General features: G+C 50.9%; 1 protein-coding gene across 1 annotated transcript in view; it reads left to right on the top strand.

Moving 5' to 3' along the window:
- PLXNA4 (plexin A4) overlaps positions 1-18,592 on the top strand; it is a 380,029-nt gene that overhangs the window by 58,056 nt on the left and 303,381 nt on the right. The window lies entirely within an intron of this gene.

Raw genomic sequence — 18,592 nt, forward strand, 5'->3', positions numbered from 1 at the left:
ACCGTGTGCTATAGACTGAATGTGGGTGTCCCCCTAAATTCGTATGTTGAAACCTAATCCCCAGTGTGATGGTATTAGGAGGTGGGGCCTTTGGGAGGTACTTAGGTCACTAGGGTGGAGCCCCCATGAATGGGATTAGTGTCCTTATAAAAGAGACCCCAGAGAGTTCCCTCTCCTCTTCTGCCATGTGAGGACACAGTGAGAAGACGGCCGTCTGTGAACCAGGAAGAGGGCTCTCACCAGACACGGAATCTGCCGGCACCTTGATTTTGGACTTCTCGGCCTCCAGGGCTGTGAGAAATAAATTTTGTTTACAAAATTTGTTTACAAGCCAGCCAGTCTATGGTATTCTGTCACTGCAACCCAGAGGACGAAGATAATGCAATAATTTCTGGTCTGCACCAAGGAGATAGTCGCTCATGCACCATCCCCCTAGGCAGCTGGATGCGTCTGTGTGTCTGTGACATGTGGTCTGTGGGCACGACCCCACAGTGGCACCGACAAGGGTTGAATGAGTGGACACCACACCAGGCACGCCCACCCAGCTCCAGTGAAAGGCTGTGAAGACATCAGGATGCTACGGATGGGAGTTACCTGAGACAAAACTCTGCTCTTCTGCTTCGTAGATGCTGTGGAAGAAGGAACAGGTGGCAGGTGTGGGAGAGTGGCTGCCGGTGTAAGGGTGGCAGTGGGGAGGTGGTTTTTCTGGCCAGATCAGGAAGTTAATGGGAACCCAGCTTAAGGAGATACTTCTGGAAGGGCCCAGTGGTGCTGCTGTTCGCCCTGTGGGAGTGGGAATGGCCACCGTCAGCTGCTTCTGCACTTCCAGAAAAATGATGTAGCGTGTGTGCGCTGCAGGTGTGGTCGGCGGAGTCCTCGATGTGTGTGGCTGGGGGCTGCACACCCCTGGATAGGCGCGCCCTCAGACCACCCAGTCCCTCCCACCCCACACCAACACCCACCTCAGCACAGCTGTGCACCAGGCTGCCCGTTGGTGGGGGCGGGGCTGGAACTTACAGCCCTGTAGTTGCCACCGCTCGTCAGCATACTCCAAGCACAGAACGTGGTCCGCTGTGCCCAGAAGGGAGGTGATTCCTGATGATGGCACCGGAGGAAAAGGCATGGTTAAGGGGGTGAGAAGGGGTGTGTTTGGTTTGGTTGCCTAATTTGAAGGAGAGAAGTAAATGGGGGAGAGGATTTCAAAACAAAACTGTCAGATTCTAGAAAAGACTATTAAGAATAGTAAGGCTAAAAAAAAAAAATGAATAGTAAGGCTGAAATTTAGCAAGATGATGCTCTTAAGGTCATCTAAATGTTTTAGATCTGGCTCAGCGTATAAGCGGGGTGTTTGGAGAGGAAGAACAAAGTACCCCCAAGGTCACAGAGCGGTGCGTGGCCCTGTTGGCACCTGATTTAGTACGCTGACCTATACTGAAGCCGATCGGTTCCCTGGTCCTCTCTGCTTATTGATAGGATCGACCTATTATCGTGTTTCCTGGATTGGAAGCCCACATTTTTAAAAAGAAGCTATGCCAGAGACGTTTTAATTTGAGAGAAGTGCCAGTTTAGAAAATGTAGGGGAACCCTGGAGATACTGGTCTTGGGAAGTTTTCTCCGCTGAGTCCTCCTGTGACAATATTTTCCCTTCCATGTAACAAAGAAAGGATACAGACATGAGGTTAATTAAGAGGGATGTATCTAAAGGAGAGCTGAGTGCAGAGCAGTCCAGGGGGAACGCAGCCGTGACCACCCGCGGCATCGTCGTCACTGCCCTTGATCCCTATCGACTCAGGACGTGCATGGAAACAGACCGAGGGCCCACTGGCAGCTGCTCATTGACTCTAGAAATGTGCAGGGTGAGAGGGCCTGGAAGCATGATCATGAAACCACCAGTTTCTCTTATCATCGTTCAGAGGGAAGAAACAGTATGCAGGGTGTCAGCAGAACTGCGTCCTGGGAAGAAAACGCCTTGGTTGACTTTACCTCCAGGGAGCACGACTCCTCTTTGCTAACTCTTGGGACTTGAAGATGCAATTGGGAGCAGCCCAGAAGACGGAAGACTCCCTCCAAAGAGAACAGGGTGTAAAAAAAGGATGATGCCACTGATGGGATTTGCCTTTGCCGTAGGAAGAAAGCTACAGAGAAGGGAGAGGCTCTGAGCATCAGTGAAGGACTATCTTCCAGTTGGGCAAAACGTCCGGTTCCTGCACAGAACTTGAGGGCGCTGGGCCTCGGGGGGCGCCAGGCGTGTGAAATGCAGTGGAGAGGCCCGCTTCCCTCGGGACCTCGGCCTCCTGTGTGATGAAGCCCAGGTTGGCAGTCAGGTGCACAGCTGGGACAGCATAGACCCTGCCAGTCAGAACCAACACTGCTTGCAAACAGCCCATCGGACCCTACTAGTGCCACCCCGCTCGGTGTTGCCAGCCTTGGGCTCACGTAGGGGTTTGACTTCTTAGAGCCATGCCAGTCCCAACAACCCATAACCTTATGTCTATCAGATCAGGGCAAGGGGAGGCAAAGGGACTCCAAGAAGAAGCCATACAGAAAGTCAGGAGGCAGAAGGCATTGCTTTTGGGGACAACCTGATTCCTTGCTTAATACCCTCTTTCATACTAAATTGTAAGCTCCAGGAAGCCTGGGACCATTTTTTGTCTTAGCCACTCTTCCACGCACACTTGGTGCTTAGCCCAGGGCCTGGGGCACAGTGTGTGCTTCATAAGTGCTAATTAAGTGCATGAAATGAGTTTGCAGAGGGCGAGCTTCTCTGAGTGACAACTTGGGGAGGACAAAGTTCAGCATCTAAAAGAAAAATGGAAAACAACAGGATGAGTCCTCTGGAGAAGCAGCAGGGTGGAATCCAGAAAGCAAGCGTAGGTAGTGGGGAAAGCTGCCCACTGGGGAGAAGTAAGGTCTTGAGGCATTCCCAAGAGAGAGGGGGCGGGAAGGACATCTGCTAGAACTTCTGAATATGGGTTGGGTGCTGGGAGGATGCTTCGTTTCAATCTTTCCAGGTTTTTTCCCCTTTGTTTCCTGTTTCTCTGCTTACTTACCTGCAATCTTACGCACAACCTGCAGGCTCACCCCAGCTGCTGGCATCTGGGACCTCTGTGGCCCTAAGATCCAGGCTGGTGACACCAAACATGTTCCTTTCATCACCAACTCTTTGCTCCTGACCGATAACTTTTCTCCACCTCTTCAGATGTGTCTTGGACGTGCCCTTGCTTTTGCCCCTGGGTCTCCCAGGCCAGCCCCGAAGGCAAGTGTGAGCATTCAGGGCTGGAGCTCCTCCCCAGACAGGATGAGCTGATGGTCCCCGAGCCTCGACAGATCTGGGGCCTCCTTTCAGCTGACGGAGTAGTGACTTGAGGCCAGGAATGTCATTCTTGTGTGCGATTTTCACCGAGAGTTTTGGTGACGTGCTACTTTGCAAAATGATTGGCCCTCCTTGCCCTGAAGGTCCCCTTTCCAAACACAGCCCCGTTAAACTCCTAGCCTCATTAAGCTGGGTCTACCTTTGGGATCTCCCACCTCTGACATTCAACCTTTGCTGACCTGGGGCAAATAAATCATTCTTTGAGAGACCTTCATTTTCCCAACTGGTGGCCTAGCAATAGTATTATTATATGACTGAATAGGTTGTTTAAATGTGGTAGATTCAGGATATCTTTATCTTTTTATATATATATATATATAGAGAGAGAGAGCTTAAAAAGTAATTCCATTCATTACTACCTAGAAAGGTAGAGCTTAGTAGAATAAGCACATGGACACACTGTCGTTTTATAGTCTTGGGATCCACGGGCAGTGTCCCGTGCTTGGAGACATCAGTGGGAGATAAGCAAATTCTACTGTTCTCAGTTCAGTTCAGTGAGTAGGTATGGAGGATGCAGTCTAGCCCAGGCACTGTGCTGGGCACTGCAGACCCTGAAAGAATTAACCATGGCCTGAGGAGCTCCCAGCCCCACTTACAGCTCAGTCTTCCAAAATGCTGTAAAAGGAAGCATCTTGTCCAAGATGTCCTATCAAGTTCAGTGACAGCCAAGTTTAGAAATCACTTCTGGAATTTGCATTTTGTTGCAATTCAGGCGAGATGCAGTCTCACAGGGCAGAAGCTAGCCAGGAGAGCGTCTGGGACCAAGTCAGGAGCTCTGTCCCTGATGGAAACTCACCACGTGATTGTAGACAAGCCACAGTGTTGTGATTTACATTGGAAGGAACCCAGGGTCCACTATTCCTAGGATATGTTTAAGGAGGCTGAGTGAGTCTTTACTGCTCCAAGCCTTAGATTTTTCTGTATACTGTATAAAATAGAAATAATAATGGGATACTTACCTTCCATGCTACCTTACATGGGTTTTAGGCAATAAAATGTGAAAACAGCTGTCAGAATATATTTGAAAAGTAAGAAGTCCATAAGGCATCTGGATTCTGCCTCTAGAAGCAAGCGTCATCCTGCTTAGCAACCTTCTTTGCTCTTCTTTCCCTTTTCTACCAGGTGCCCCAGTGAAACCCTGCCCAGCGCGGTTGTAGCAAAGAGAGTCAGATACAATTTTTAAAAACATTCTACTTATGGGCAAAAATCCCTTAGCAGCATCTGGGCCCTAACCTATGTAGAGTTGGCTCTTTCCACAAACAAGTTCCTGATAATCACCCTTCATGGTGAAATATTTGATTTATTCGATGGAGGTTCACTGGAGGGCCTTTCGAAGAGGAAACTGTGTAATAACATTTACTAGGAGCTTCAGGGACAGGGAGGAAGGAGCAGAGAGCATTATGACCACACACCCCTGGAATTGTTACCATATTAAACCTGTGTTCCATGAGTGGATGGATTTTCTGATGCAGTTGGGTATCTTGCCTCTGGACAGTGAAATTGCTGTCCTCTGCCACAGAATAAATTACCTGTCAGGCTCTTTTAAGTAGTTTCAGTATGGTTAGTTTGAAGACAGCAGCACACGCCGGGGAAGGCAGGCGGGGCTCGGGGTGGGGAGAGCTTACTTTCAAAAGTTGCCGGTTGCGTGTCATAGTGTTATTTGCTGTGTCGTGTTGATCTGGTGTGATGTGACAGCTGCACGTGAGAGGCAGAACCTCAAAGACTTGCGAACTGCCTGCCAGCTGTTTGTCTGCGCACCTTACATCTGTGGAAGGCAGTGGAGAAGGTAAACCAAGGCCCCCTTTTTTAAACACAGGGATCCTGGCATTTTCCTGCAGTTTGAAGCTCAAAACTTTTAGAGTGGCCTTGTTGTGGGGAAATGGGAGGATGTAAACTAACTGACTCCTGTAAAAATAAAAGTGTGTTCTATGGCAGCAATGCACAACCCCACACAGACCCATGCACACCTGCATGCGTGCGTGGGCGCACACACACACACACACACACACACACACACACACACACACACACACACACACACACACACACACAGAATAAGGTTTTCCAAGTAGCTAGCCAGAGCGTGTTATCCTAATCCCATAAAGCTTCAGAAAGTACGTACTGTTTACTTAATTTTAGGACATTTTCTGGGGTCAAGAACCAGATGCTTTTCACCCTGGTAATCCCCCGGCCAGCAGGGCCTCTAGGATCACAGGTAAAAAAGGCAACTGTATTAAAACATTTGCTAGTGGCTTTAGGGAAAGGGAAGGGAGGAGAGAGCAGAAAGAATTACTACCACGGACTTTGGTCGATCATCTATCACCTGATCTGAGTTCAGGGCTTGCCCCCTTAACCAGTGGTTTGCAAATGTTTTGGTTCCAGAAGCTGTTTGAGCTGCAGAAAATGCCTTTCCTTCTCCCACAAACATCCCTGGCAACTGTGTCACCTGAGGTGAATAGGAAGTGTAGTTATGCACTGATATATGCATATGCATGGATTTATGCATAGGTATGTATATGTATTATATATGTATGTATTATGTTCATATGTGTATGTATGTGTTTGGACGTGTATATATGTGTGTGTGTATACACATATTATATGGATACCCACTTATTCATGTATTCTCAAGTGCAGATGGTCACCCCTTCTGGGGTACCTGTCTGCAGACAGCCTGGAGCATTTTGTGAGGCTCTCCAGGGCTGGCCTCCATGACTGCCGAGCCCGGGCAAGGTGGGCTGCGACATCTGTGGCCCATGTGTCTGAAGCCCCGGCATCTACCAGCTGAGGTGCAAGTGTCAGGGCAGCTGGATCTGGCAGAGACTATTTTCTGCTTCTCAGTTCCCTCCAGGCCAGAGATAAAACAAGAAGTGCAGTTTCTGAATGAACCAGGGAGGTTTAATGTTCTGGCTGATAGTATAGCACGTTATACATTATACGTGGTAATAACAGTGAGTTGATACTTGCTGCCTGGGACAGAAGGTTTAAAAGGGGCATGACAGTTTGTCTCAATGCTGGTTGAAGAATTAATACATCCACGTGCTTCAGAGAGTCATGGCCTGTTAAACCTTCGACACCATCATGTAAAAGCCTTTTAACAACTTATTTTCCAGCAATAACCAGTTGATTTGAACAAAACTTTTTGTCTTGATATGCTGACAGTTAGTCATAAAGGAGATTGAAAAAAAAAAAAAACCACCATGAGGTCAAGAAGAGAATTGTCAATATAAAACACATTTAAAACCATGCGAAATTATAATTTTTTAAAACATCTATTGGGGACTTCCCTGGTGGCGCAGTGGTTGAGAGTCCGCCTGCCCATGCAGGGGACACGGGTTCGTGCCCCGGTCCGGGAAGATCCCACATGCCACGGAGCGGCTGGGCCTGTAAGCCATGGCCGCTGAGCCTGCACGTCCGGAGCCTGTGCTCCGCAACGGGAGAGGCCACAACAGTGAGAGGCCCGCGTACCAAAAAAAAAAAAAAAAAAAAAAAAATCTCTTGGGCTCTTAGTAGGTGCTGGAAAATGGACTAAGCCAGGCCAATTGCTAGCAAGTGGTAAATATGGGATACTACCACAGTCTCCTGTCAGAGTCCGTGCTTTACCATGATGCTATATGACATCTTTAAATGTGTTAGGTTAATACTGAGATTATCTGGCTGGAATTATCATCTCAGGCTAATATTCACTGTGTGGTTAGGAGGTGAGCCGTTGCATGTGGGAAACGTGAACAGTAGCTGTGCTGCAAATAACACCATTATGCATCTAACACCCCTTTATGTTTGCTGTGTCATTTTGGACCTTTGACAATGGAAGCCTGGAAAGTAGCAATAAAAGAGATGAATGTTTATTGAGTGCCTACTACATGCCAGGCACTGTGCCCAGTGCTTTATCCGTGGATTATGTGATAAAAGCAACCGACCATCACTTAATATTATCTACATCTCATAGATGAGGAAATTGAAGCTCCAAGTGGTCGCATTGTAACCAGAGTCTCACCCTTTAACCTCACGTTACCAGCGTGTGCTTTTGGCATATTGTGTGCAAACCCGTTTACGTGCTTTCATATCCGTAAGTTGTGCTGAGACTTTCCCGCAGGGAGTGTACCCAAGACAAGCTTCTCAAAGCCACGGCCAGTTTCCCCCAGAGTCAGGACGGACTCTTTGTCAAAGAGATGGGAGCCATCCTCCTACCACTACAACCACGCGCTGAATGTGGCTCCTGCCACTTCTCACTCCCGCCCTGTCCTTCAACTCCTGTCCTCAGCCTGCTGACACTGCTCGGGTGACGGTGTGCACCCTCATCATCGTGGTCCCCACCTCTGGGTCTTCCTGTATTTTCAGGTTGTGGGCACTTGGTGGTTTGCGTCAACCTGGGGAGGGAGAAATGAGGGAGATCTCTGCTTACTTTGCACTGGGTGAGCCAACAGAGGGAGGAGCTGGAAAAATCAATGAGGGCGCAGGGGGCAAAGGATCTCGTGGTTCAGATCTGGCAGCTTTTTTTGCATCAGGTGCAGCTCTCCTCTCATTCCTGATCCTGAGCTATGCACGGTCACAACTCAGACACCCACACACCACCAATTTTTGTGGCTTCATTTGTAAGAAAGTGTGCATCTGTGTTTGCACACACACGCACTGTGGCCACATCCCTCCCTGCTAGATTTCTGCCCCTCGAAATTCAGTTTCATCAGGGCCTTTAATAATTTCAGCTCCGGACCATGAAGGGGAGGGGCAGGGAGCTGCTTTCTGACAGTTGGCAAAGACCTGGATGTTTCAGGATCTGACTTTGGATGCTCTGTGTCCTGACTATTGTGTTTCTGGAGAGTCTCTTTTAAGAGTGAAACAGACACCCAGTGCTAGTTAGTGGGTCCCCTGGATTGGATTCTCCCCTCCACAGAGTCAGCTAGTAGCCTTCCTCATCTGAGGATTCAGGGAACCCAGGAAGGGGACCTAGAATGGAATTCCCCAAGCTTGGTCTTCGGTACCCATAATGTCAGGTCCAAAGTCAAGAACAAGTCATGCTTGTGTGAAGTGGAACATCCCTGGGGCACTGGAGCCAGGAAGCCCAGTCAAATCCAAGCCAGATGGCCCCGCACAGCACCTGCAGTGGTGGAGTCCAAGTGTCCTCAGCCCTGAAATGCCTGTCTCCTTCCGTGGAGTATGGCGGCTGGGAAGCCACTGCAGGGACCCCATCCCAGCTTGGGGGGGGGGGGATTTCAACAGTCATTCCTAGTGTGTGGCAGACACCCTTAAAGCCTCTCCCTTCTCTCTCCTGTTCAGTAACCTTCTCACTAATTTCTGTCCTTGTGCTGATTTCAGATCTCCCAATGTCTTTGGATGGTCAGCCATCAACTAAAATTCAGTGCCCCGATTCTCCTTGGAGCAACTTGGAGAAGGTTGGAATGGGAACTTTTCTCTGGGACTCTCCAAGGGTTGGAAATTTAGGGGAAGACAGCCTTGCTTTGACTGGGACCTTCCACCCCTCTGGCTCCTTCTGCTGTGTTTCCAGTGGTGGTGGCAGCCCTTGCAGCTAGGGTGCAGGTGGAGAGCTGGCACTCCTGGAGTGACTGGCTCTGTCCCCATTGCTCATAATCTATGGGACAGGCCTTTCCCTGTGTCCCTCTCCCCCGGCTCCAGGACGGCAGGGCGGCGTAATTATCTTGGACAGCTGCACCGTGTTCATTGCCATGGCCTTACCTCATCAGTCCCCTGTTTTTCTCTCTAGCTGCTTAAAATATAAACCAGATCCCTTGTCCCCCGCGTCCGACTCCCTTCAGAGCGGGACGGAGTGCAGTGTGTCACATGTCCTCTGATTTGCAGTGCGTTTGGGTGATGATGCCAGATGGGCACGGGGGAGGGAGAGGGCGGCTCGGAGTGTGCAGAGGGAAGGGAATTCAGTTTTTCTGGGGCACCAGGCCCAGTGGGTGACTTCAGCGAGCTGTTTGCCTCTGAGGCCCCATCTGTGGATCAGAGGGAATCCTGTAAGTCACAGGTCATTTTCTGGGAACTTGAGGAGCCTGGAGTCTGTGCAGAGTCCCTAAGCCATAAACACTTCACTGCAGTGTAACTCTGGAGAACGTCGGGGCCACTGCTGTTTCCAACCCCAACACCATGGAGCTAGGGTTGGAGGCTGCAGTGCCTGTTTCCTGCTGGGCACCGACCCAACCCTCGCCTCTGCGTCACAGGACTTATCCCTGGACTTCGGGGCTTTGCGAGAGACGAGAGAGAAGAGAGAAGAGAATATCCCAGGGCACCGGAAAGGGGGAGGGGGGTGTGCGCAGGCTCAGCTGACGTGCCCACAGGCAGCCACACTGGTACACTGGCCAGTGCCCTCACGTGTCCCGCGGGTGCCCGGGGCGTGGGTGACCAGATCCCAGATAAGCATCCCCGACACGGGCAGTCCCAGCACACACTCGGACACAGACGACTCCCACACTTCCGTCAGGCTGTGACTCTTAAGTCTTCCTGCCACTTTCCACTTTCTTGGATGCCCCTCGTCTTCCTTCCCCCGCCCCAACAAACCTCACCCTGTAAGCTCCGGCCTCCCTTCCCTTATAGGATTTGGGGTAATGGGAGGGTGTTAGTGGTCCTCTTGCGGGGGAAGAGCCGGCTCGAGTGGGGGCCACCACGGATCGGATTGAAGGCTCCATCAAGAGCACTGATTAGAACAGGCTGCAGTAAGATGGAGCGTTGTCATGGAAACCAGCTCTTGATGTTGTCCAGATTTCAGAATCTCTCTCCTCTCCCCACCTTGGTTTTTACCGCAAGGCTATGGCTACATGTTTGGCAGGAGTTTGTGGGCCCACAGCCTCCTCAGATGAGGACCTCGGATGTCAGCCAGCCTCTGCCACAAAGCTGCCCTTCTAAATGGGGACGTGGCCCTGCGTGGCCAGGAAGCCTGAGGCAGGGCCCACGTACTTCCTGCTGTGATCCTGAAGATACAGCTGGCGTATTCGGATGCCAGAAGCAGAGCCTGAGGCCCTGAGATGTGCCCTCTGTGCGTGGAGAGGGGCGGGGGAGAGGTGGGGAGGTCTGGGAAGGTGGACCCTAGCTCCACCTGCCCCGCAGTGTGGCCCCAGAGCAGAGAAGCTGGGAGGAGGAGGCGGGCATGGGGTGCACGTTGCAGGTGAAAAACCAGAGTGAGGACTTGGGTTATCACGCGGGCCAGAATTCAGGCGTGGCTCAAGTGTTCCGCCTGCACGGGGGGCTCATCCTCTAACTCCTCCATACCTACACCCACCCAGGGTCACGACTGCGTAGCCAAGGGTGGTGAGAGTGGAGCAAAGTGTGACATTCTGACTCAGCACATCATCATTCAACCCTGTGTGCCTCAGTGTCTCCAGACAGCAAAATGAGGATCACGTCCTTAGGTCTGACCGCATCCATCCAAGGATTGTATCAATCTAAAAAGAGACAGCAGAGGGCAAGCTCTTTGGAAAGGAACAAGCCTTATACAAAGTAAAGAAGTCATCATTGTCGGGAATTTACCGTGAGATGGACTTGGAACCACAGGACTTAACCGAGAGCCCCAGACTGGCCTTTGTCTTGGAGAACCTGCATGTCTAAGTTTGAGTTTTGCTAAATTTCTGGGAGAGACACTGCACAGTGCCTACAGCACGTTCACCCACCTCTCCTCCCTCTTTGCCTCCCCACCGTGGGCAGCAGGCATGGGCATGGCAGGGAAGCCACCAGGCTGGTTAATGTGGGCTGGGCCCCAGCTACAAGTGAGGTGGGCACCCAACTGTGCCAGAAAACCGTGCAGCTAGGGGTTGGGTGCACACTGTGGCCAAAGGGAGCATTGAAATTCGATGCTGGAAGTGCCAGGTCTGGTGCCAGTGAGGGGGCTGGGGTTGAGGACAGGGAGACAAGGGCACAACGTCAGGAGCCGAGGAAACGTGGGAACAAGGCGAGGGGAGACCAAAGGCAGACAGTGTCCTGGAGTCGGGAGGGGCCGTGAGGTGGGCGGCCAGCTGGGGTTAACGGCGGTTACCGTCATTGCACTAACAGGTGCCGAACCTTCGTTGATTCATTGGCACGGGCCGTTGTCAATCCCTAGGAATCTGGATCCCCAGTGTTTCTCTCTGTGTATCCTTAGCCTGGGTTCTGGCATGGGGAGCATTTTGCTTCTAATTTTCCTCCTCTGCCTTCTCAAGTGAGTATAATGAGGGTACAGAGGGACTTCCCCAGTGTGACAGTTCTTTCCAGAATCCAGGGAGATGTAGATGAGATATTAGGAGGGCAAGGGATGGCCTGAATCCCTTCACCTCACTTCTCAGGAGGTCTGGGGTGTCCCAGGTGGGCTCTTCTGTCAGGGGGCCTCTCCTTCCAAGCAGTAAAACGAGCCTCACTCTAAGTTAGGAAGATGGTAAAAGGTAAGGTGGTACCCAGCTGATTCTTTGTTCTGAGAACAGAGTGGCAGCTTCAGACGCAAGCCAGCCACTCTCCTCTTTTGGTGGTGTCCGTACTACACATAAAACCCAGAAAAACATCCTGTTTCGAATGGCTCTGCTTATGGTCACGTGTCCTCTGTCAGGTGTGTTTTATTTGCTGTCCTTTTACCTCAAGCTGCCTGCTTAGCACTAACTAGCAAGATGGGCACCGAAGCCTTTGCTGGTGTTTATTTTAGGACGGAAGGTGTTGGAGGATGTGCCTCGCCCACTTTAGGGACCCAAAGGCATGTTTCCAGCATCACTTTGGCCATTATGATAAAAGGGTGACATCAAACCAGTTGCTGTAGTAACAGGCAACATCACATAGTTGTCAAAAGTGATGAATGATTTTCACAGTCAAAAATATTGATTCTTTTTTCAAAAATTTTACTTTGGTAAGGGGATATCCATAGAACTTCGGAAATGAAATATAGCTCCTAAATTTGTCAACCCAGTCGAATACTTTAACCTTGTCGTTTTGTCCCTGTTGCCGATCGAGTACTGGTATCAACCAGAGCTCGAGAGAATTACCTACATAAGAGCAAGTAGAACGATTAGCATTTACAGTGGTATGATGGCAACACGTAGAAGAGACATGATAACTCTAAGAGCGTATTATAATTCTTTGCAGAGATGTTATGGGAAAAAAAAAAAAAAACCAACACTGACACGGAACTCAAAAGCCCCAGTTCGAGTTTCAGCAATGCCATTTCTAGCTGTATGACTTTGGACAAGTCGTTTAATCTTCCCGGCCTCATCTGTAAGAGGATGAAATGAGCCTGCCTCCCAGGGATGGATGGTGTGAGAAGCAGATGCAGCATATACGTGAAAGCACCATCACCTGCCAATCACTGTTAACAATGCTCTCTGCTCATGGGCAGTACTTTACAGCCTGCCCCTTCGTACGCCTTCCCTCAGTTTTTCCATCTGTTAAATAGAGGCAGCAGTGTAGTCCTTGCCCACCCCTCCCCCTGCACGCACACTTCCTCCCCACGTCTCCCCCATGTTAGTGAAGAAAGAATAATAGATGTGAAAAGCTTTGAGTTCCTTGAAACCAAAGAGTGGGATAAATACTCTGTATTGATTACGATGATTATATCTGGGACCAGAAAAGTAGGATTGCCTGGTTGCCAGTGGCAACCGGCTGGCAGTGCTGCTGAGCTGGGCTGTGTGGAGAGGTGCCTTGGGAACTGAAGGATGTTTTTTTTCTTCTCTTTTTTAAAAATCCCCATTCCTCCTGCCTTGGTCTGGCATTCCTGGTCTTAGGAGACGTGGTCAGTCGTCAATGGGATTTGAAGGGAGTGGCAAAGGGGGCTGACTCCGGGCGTCTCTGGGAACGGCTCACGAGTGGCTGGCAGGCGAGTCTTCCGTCAGAGTTACGTTTCCTTCAGATGCAGAGATGGGAGATCCAGCTAGTTGGAAGGGAGGGGGGTGGACAGAAATTGGACCAGGGCAGAGAATAGGCTGGACCATGTGCAGAAACACAGAGCCCCCAGGGGGATAAGGGGCCATCTGAGAGTGGGTGGGGTGGAACCCACAACTGAGGCCCTGGGTTGGGTACGGTGCGGGGAGGCTTGGTTAAAGCCACATCCTCCGCCCAGGTCTGAGGCATGTGTTCATTGAGGGAGGAGAGGCCTCATCCCCATCTCAGGTGGTGAGCAAATCCTCAGTCTCGGCCCTGAATTCCAGAGTCCTCTGCCTTTACGCCAGAGGTCCCAGTGCTGGACTACAGTGTGTGCTGAGCGCGTGTCACCTCATGGACCCTCATGTAACGGCTGTCCTTGTTTATATAGTTTACACGGCAGGGAGTGGTGACATCCAGATCCCGGCTGCGGCCGCCAGCATCGTGCACACCTGTGCTCTGTCTGCCATGATGCCGATCATTTTCCCAGCAGCTCGGAGCCTAACAAGTAGCTGATCACTAATCTTGAGGCATCCGAAAGACAGGCCTGGCGTATCAGAGGGCCCCTAGACGTGCCTGCTAGCCAGAGGCTTTGGCTCGAATCCCTTTGTGACGCCTCTGTGTTCTAAGACAAAAGGCCTTTGGCCTGTGGGTCAAGACTCCCTCCCTCCCCCAGTGGTGGGGTCTGGGAGCTTTCTGTCGAGCACGACTGTCCTGACCCAAGTCCTGTGAGGGGCCCTACCTTTCTGGCTGCTGGCTGCCACTAGCTGACTCTGGGGGGTGACCAGGGAGGTATGTCAGCTTCCTGAGGGTGTGGTGAGAGCCCCACGGTCCAGGGTTTGGAGGGTGAGAGAGAAGCAGTGGGGACTGTAGAACGCTCTCGGCTACCCGCCCCTCTGCTGAAAAGAAGCTGCCCTGGTCCAAATGTGACTCCTGAACAATGGACACAATTTGACCGCGGGTCACATAGGAGTATGTAGTATATATCACAGCCCTCAGAGAGCGTGTTTATGAGCTATGAATTTACCTAGCGTTGTGGAGTCATTCTGGTGTAAAAGTAGCAGGCAGCTAATGTGTACTGAGCGTATGTAAGCACTTCACATGTGTAACTTCATCTACACGTCACAACGATCCTACGAGGTGACTGCTCCATTTTCTTACATTTATTCCATCTTACAGATGCGGAAGCTGGGTCCCAGTGAGGACTGACCATTTACAGTGAGTCAGCGCTGGGGCTGGACTTGAGCCCAGCTTCTCTGACTCCGGGGTGCGTACTCGTAACCACTAATCACGTTACGGGCCCCCCCCCAGCCCCGTCATCCCAGGCCATTCTTCTGCTCCTCCCACGAGTGGCCCAACCCGCCTGCTTCTTCTGTCTCCCTTGTTTATTCCCGTTCTTATGTACTTGGCTGCCATATTAATTTTCCTAATCTCATTGCCACCCAACCACCTCTGTTCGGAAGACTCAACACCTGTACAAGTTTAAGCTCCTTTGCCTGCCATTCTGGGGCCTCGGGCGATCTAGAGAAAGCTCACCTCTGGGCTCCTAACCCTCATTGTCATTCCTCTCGCTGCATGCAGGAATCAGCAGGCTGAACTGTTGGGACTCTTAGATGCCAGCACGCCTGAGGCCCTTGCTGGTTATTCCTTCTGGCTGGAATTTCTTCTCTCCTCTCTCTCTAGGCCCCAACTGTACACACCCAGATCTCACCCATCTTGTCAGGCTTAGCTCAGCTGCCTCCATTGTCATTGGGCCTTTCTTGATTTCCTCAGCCGGGCACAAATTCTCCCTCCTTTCAACTGGCATAGGGTTCGATGTGTCTTACGCCACTCACCATTTCCCTCTTGCGCATCCATTCATTTACTCGTTCGTTCAACGTTTTCTGAGCCTCTCCCATGCAGTGCTGGGTGCTGGGGATGAAAGAGGAATAATAGGTCCCAGCCCTTAAGGTACTAACTGCATGGAGACTTGGTACCAGCGTGTGCCTGACATCTGTGCCCGATTTTCACCTGGCATAGTACCGTGGAGGACATGCAACACAATTGCTTTGAATGAATGAAGGTGCTTGATACTCTCTGATGCTAAAAGGAGAGGCGGCAGGAGGACACAGTGTTAGGTTGGGATGTGCTGCATAGAAAGCCAGGAGGTTGGTCCTTAAAGATCTTATATGCCAGGAGACCTTCTCTGTCTTATCTAGAGAGGGGCAAATTGGAACACAGCCCTTCTTCGGTCCTCTTCTGGGGAGGAACTGCTTGTCCGGCAAGGGAAACCTCTCCTCCGCTTGCCCAGCTTACTCCTGGGGACCGGGTGTTCACAGATGGCAGGGATGTCTTGACCAAGACTAGTAGGGTGACTTCCTGAGGGCTTCCTGTGGTTAACATGTCAGTGTGACCCAACAAAGACTGACCACCATGACCTTCCAGACGCCGTGCTGAGTCCACAGAGTCATGTTTAGGCTCTGGGTGTGGAGCAATTAGAGCAATACCAACTTTTCTAGCAATGTTTTGGAGCAGGGGTCAGCAAACTCCAGTCTACGATCTGGCCGGCCACCTGTTTTTGTATAGGCCTCAAGTGAAGAATGGTTCTTCCATTTTTAAATGGTTGGGGAAAAATATCAAAAGAAGAATAATATTTCATGCCATGTGAAAATATGAAATTCAAATTGCCGTGTCCATAAATAAAGTTTTGCTGGAACACAGCCCTGCTCATTTGTTTATATCTTGTCTGTGGTTGCTTATGTGCTGTAACGGCAGAGTTGAGGAGTTACAACAGAGATGACTTCGCCCACAAAGCCTAAATATTTATTCTCTGGCCCTTTACAGGATAAGTTTATGAGCCTTATGCTAGAGGATGAAGTTCTTTCTATACCCATCCTTTTTGGTTAAGAATAAAGGACTTCCCGGTCTGCAGGGCCAGTCAGCTGCTGACCTGGGGATCAAAGGCAGGTGTTCAGGGTCCTGCAGATGGACAAAGCCTTGGCTTGGGGTTTGGTATCCTGAGTTCTTGGGGGTGAGACCTTTTCTTCTCTATGTCTTTGGTCCTCATAAGTTTGGGCTGCATGGCACTATGAAGAACAGTAGGGAGGTTCCTTAAAAAGCTAAAAATAGAGCTACCGTAAGACCTAGCAATCCCACTACTGGGCATATACCCTGAGAAAATCGTAATTCAAAAAGACTCATGTACCACAATGTTCACTGCAGCTCTATTTACAATAGCCAGGACATGGAAGCAACCTAAGTGTCCATCGACAGATGAATGGATAAAGAAGATGTGGCACATATATACAATGGAATATTACTCAGGCGTAAAAAGAAGCGAAATTGAGTTATTTGTAGTGAGGTGGATGGACCTAGAGTCTGTCATACAGAGTGAAGTAAGTCAGAAAGAGAAAAACAAATACCGTATGCTAACACACACACACACACACACACACACACACACACACATATATATATATGGAATCTAAAAAAAAAAAAAGGTTCTGATGAACCTAGGGGCAGGACGGGAATAAAGACACAGACGTAGAGAACGGACTTGAGGACATGGGGAGGCGGAAGGGTAAGCTGGGACAAAGTGAGAGAGTGGCATGGACATATATATACTACCAAATGTAAAACAGATAGCTAGTGGGAAGCAGCCGCATAGCACAGGGAGGTCAGCCTGGTGCGTTGTGACCACCTAGAGGGGTGGGATAGGGAGGGTGGGAGGGAGACACAAGAGGGAGGGGATATGGGGATATACGTATGCATATAGCTGATTCACTTTGTTATACAGCAGAAATTAACACAACATTGTAAAGCGATTATACTCCCATATACATGTTAAAAAAAAAAAAAAAAGTTTGGGCTGCATGTTCTCTAAGGGCCCATCGTCCTCACAAGTGGTTACACTTCTTTGGTCTACGGGCCCTTTTCTGTCCAGTGGTCTGCACTGCATGAGGGTGGCTCTGGGCCTCCCAGACTTGCCTTCTGAGGCTTTAGCCTGGGGAGCCATGAGGGCACCAGCTTGGCCAGCGGGCGGACACAGGAGCTCCCTGGCTGCTCCCCCGCCCAGGGTCCCAGTCCTTGTGCGCCCACCGCTCACCAGGACCACCATCTTTTTCCTTACATTGATCCCTGTTTGGACTCAGTGTAGCCTTTTTTTGCAGCACCCGAGATCTAGGCGGACTGTAATTATGTAATTCATCCTCGTTATCTTTTCTAATTGTTCTCAGAAGCTGTTTCCTAAACTGGCTGGAAACAATTGCAGACCGGAATGGACTGGGGAAGCAGGCAAGGAGCTGGCGGCCGGCCGGGGCCAGGCTGTGCGCTGGAGGCCTCATCTGAGGGGGTGGGCCCAGGGTGGGGGCAGAGAGGGCCGCCCCTCACGGGCCCCTGTGTCTGGGGGTGGGAGTGGCAAGAAGAAGCGTTTGCTGAGGGGCTGGGAGCTTTGGTTTAATCATTCACAAATGACAACCCTCCCTGCTGCTCCCCGCTCCACAGACCGGCTGTTTGCCCTTTCTCGGCTGCCTCTGTGATGCTGGTAGGGCTCCCTGGGGATTCTGCCAGTCAGCAGGGAGCAGGGCCCTTCCCTTGCGGCTTCGAATTGTTTGTGCTTTCTTGACAAAAAAAAAAAAAAAAAGCAACTCGAGCCATCCATCACCCCCAGAAAGCCAGCGAGGGCCTGTGGAGGGAGAATGGGGGGCTTCCTGCTGATTTGGGCCCGGGTGGGTGAGTTGGGGCTCTTGGTAGTGTCTCCTGGGGGGAGCAGCCGGGGTGCCCCCTTCTTTGGGCCAGAACCCCAGGAAAGGGACCCAAATAAATGCTTCCTGCAGGACCTGCTGTTAGGAATGTGTTCCCCGGCTGCACAGCGCCTTGCGGGACCAGGCAGAGGACAGCACGTATTGGTGGGGGAGCATCTGGGGCATCTCTCCGCCCCCCGGTCTTCCTTAAGGTGTGCAACCTAGTCTGCGACCATGACCTCCTCCCCTTCCTGATTCCTGTCCTCACCTGCCTGCAGAAACGAAATGAGACGGCTTCCAGTAAAAGTGCTGAGTTTCTAGAAAGGACAGACGAGCTGGATGTGGCAGAGCCGCCCGCCCTGCCTGGTGCTTGAAGAGACGCCCGCCCTGGCAGGTCATCAGCGCCATGTCTGTTAACGTTCACAGAGCCCCTCTGAGGGAGGGGAGACAGCGATGCCCCTTTTCCTATTGGGAAAAGAAGGAGTAAATGATGTCACAAACGGTCGAAGCACCCGTGTGTGACAGGTACTAGAGGAGGCGTTGGGCACAGAAGATGGAGACAGGCAGAGCCCATCCCCGGGACCCTGACTTTCCAGGTGCCACGATGTCGACACCATGCTTGAAGCCACATATGTCTGATTCCAAGCTCTTCCCACCAGACCGAAGCTGC

This window comes from Delphinapterus leucas, chromosome 9 (assembly GCF_059928025.1).
Source record: "Delphinapterus leucas isolate spDelLeu-1000000601 "Yukka" chromosome 9, BTC_Dleu_Yukka2, whole genome shotgun sequence".
In the NCBI taxonomy this organism is placed as follows: domain Eukaryota; kingdom Metazoa; phylum Chordata; class Mammalia; order Artiodactyla; family Monodontidae; genus Delphinapterus; species Delphinapterus leucas.